The sequence below is a fragment of the Aptenodytes forsteri genome, unplaced genomic scaffold (assembly GCF_000699145.1).
Source record: "Aptenodytes forsteri isolate BGI_AS27 unplaced genomic scaffold, ASM69914v1 Scaffold8, whole genome shotgun sequence".
Classification (NCBI taxonomy): domain Eukaryota; kingdom Metazoa; phylum Chordata; class Aves; order Sphenisciformes; family Spheniscidae; genus Aptenodytes; species Aptenodytes forsteri.
This window is the reverse complement of record NW_008796218.1, coordinates 12654246-12657065: the sequence shown is the minus strand read 5'-3', so window position 1 is coordinate 12657065 and position 2820 is coordinate 12654246.

Below are 2820 nucleotides of genomic sequence, written 5' to 3'. Positions count from 1 at the left end.
ACATGGCGGCCCCGATCGCGACAGCGGTTTTAATCGCGGTAGCGGCCTGCGCTTTGGGAACCATTGCCGTGTTCACCTTGGATGTGCAAAGGCGTGTTGGCAGCGCAGACCAGCAGTGGGTCTCTGCAGAGGCTGGCAGCTGCCTGCCGGCCCGTCAATGTGGTGGGACGTGGTTCCTCTTGGCCCTGTGTTTCCCAGATGCCAGCCAAAATGATGGCAAGTTCACTAGAAAATGCCCTCCCCCCCCGGCCTTAACATTACTGAGGACTCTTTACAGGCTAAAAACACCACACAGGCAGCGCGTATCTTTCTGTGCACCCTGAGTGCCCCTGGAGATGGAATCTATCTAAATACTGCTCTGCCTGTGGGAAATGTGAAGCATGTGCTTTACGTTTATTGTTTGGCATCAATTTAATCTATGTGTGGGGCTAATGTATTGCATTTACCTTCTGTATTAAATTGATGTAAGTACAAATATGATATACTTACTCTGTGAGGCGCTTTCTGGAAAAGAGCAGGGGACTACTTCAGGACATGTATTTATATCTTCTTAATTTATTCTAAGGGTATAACTCTTGATGTTCGGCTTTGATTTTGTCTGCATTTTGTACTTTTTGCTTTGAAAGAGAATAGTTCTCAACAGGCCTCAAAGTGTCTGCTAATGTGACAGTGATGTACTCTCTCCTTTCTGTGATTCATTTTAATGCCAGTTCCTCTCAGTTTGAAGGATGCTGTCTGTGCGTTTCAATGAAAAGGTCATATGAATGGAATTTTGCAGGTGAACAAAATTAAATCCTCACAGACTAGTTTTCAGCGAGAAAAAGTGTTTTAGCAGCTGGAACCAGAGAATGTTTCTGGAATAAAATCCAGATGTTTCTATCACAGTGGTGCAGGAACTACCATTCTGTTACAAGTGATTGAAATTTTAAATAGCCTGCTCTGACTTCAGACAGATGAGCCTATGGAGAAAAATGAGTGTTCAGCAACATTTCATAAGTCTTAAGATTTTTCCAAAAGACGTGTGATAAGAATATGTGTTTAAACATACCTTTAAAGTAGCATTATTCTGACTTCAGTAAAGACTAAAGATTCGGAAGTTAAAGCAGCTGCTTTAACTTTCCTGTCGAGCCAGTGAACTGGACAATGACGTTATGAGAATAAGAAAATCTGAAAAGCAAATTTTATGTAGTGCTTCCACTATCTACTTTATAGCACGGTTCAGCTTAAACCATATCGCTCCAGGAATATGCGCTGATTTATACCAGATGGAAAAAAAAAAAAAAAATTAAGTTTGGGTTTCTAATTTGTGATCTGTGAAGAATGTTGGTAATGTAATAGTTACTTGGTTTTGTTTGTTCTTTGTTTCCAAAAGGGAACTTACTTTCTCTGATTATCTTTTACTTGAGAAAGCTAGGTCTTTTTACACCAGAAGTTCTTTGGATAGCAGGAAAACTAGTGGGGTTATAATGTTACAAAAGAATGGAAAAGAAGCAGTCGAAGGGACTGCTTATTCTGTTTGGTGTTTGCTTTTTTGTAACACCAGTGGAACTCAACCACCTGAAAAATATCTGAGAGAAAGAAAACTTTGGTACAAAATTTGCCATTGCTGTCTGTTTTAATAAAAAAGCTAAAAGTTGGCATGTATGCCTTTTCTGTGTCCTCCAGGAGAACCAAAGAATGACAGGCTTGATATTCCAGTGGAAGAAGTGGAATGCCAGTGCAGGACCGCAATGGAGGGAAGGAAAATAAGGCTACAGAATATGTAGAAAAAGAAAAAGTACGAATACCCATTTGCTTTTTCCTTTCTGAGGTACTGCACTTAAGTGCATTGCTGCATTTTTGCAGGACTGCCAGATTTTTGCAGTGGTGTCTTAAGTTACAAAGCTAGGCATTGCTATGGCAGAGGTATTTTAGTGCATTTTTTGTCTTAAAAAATAAGAAAATGTATTTGAATTAAAGAAATAGCCACTGTGTAAGTCAGAAGTCTAATCCTGTCCCACTGGAAGGGAATGAACTGCTGAGTCTACAGCATGCTATATTTTTCTCAAGAAAAATTCAAAAAATAGGTGGATGCTGATAGATTCAGTACTAATATGACAAACTGTTTGTGCCACCCTGGTCAGGAAATCCCTATCCTGGTAAGTGTTCGGAGGAAAACAGGTCCCAGAAGTGATTCCCAAAGAGTGAGGGATGCTCCTCCCAAATTACTAGGTAAATATATGTGCACAGTAGTGGCTGAGAAGCGTGAAAGATCTAAGCATTAAAAGTCAATTGATGTATTTTGCTAACTATAATGAAATTATTAGTTTAGACCCATTTGTCTGTGTCACTCAAGCTTGTGACATTTTTACCAGAGTTACGTTACTTACATCTTCATTGATGAATTAGCCTAGGTCTGTTACCAGCCGCACTTTAATGCCACATGAAATATTGGTGCTGTGTGCTGTAGTATATGTCAGTAGGACTTCTGGGAGGAAGCACATCCTGTAGGTTTTTGTGTGTGTGGTGACACTCTAGACTTATTGTTGAAGGATTATCAATAGTTAAGTGATATAGCCTATGTCTTTATTGGAAAATAGTTGCTTTACCAGTCGAAGAGAAAATGGAAATCAGTCTCTAGTGTAAGCTAACTTAAAATGAAAGGATGGTTTGTTTTAGGTGAGAGGTCTTAGTGTGTAAGAAGTTAATCCATAACTGAGAGGAAGAGCTTGCTTTATACATTAATTAGTAAGGTCTTAATATTTTTATGATAGTGTCTTAACAGGCAGCTAAACATGGGTCTTTTTTATTCTAGACATTAGACACAGGCGGAGGGAATGA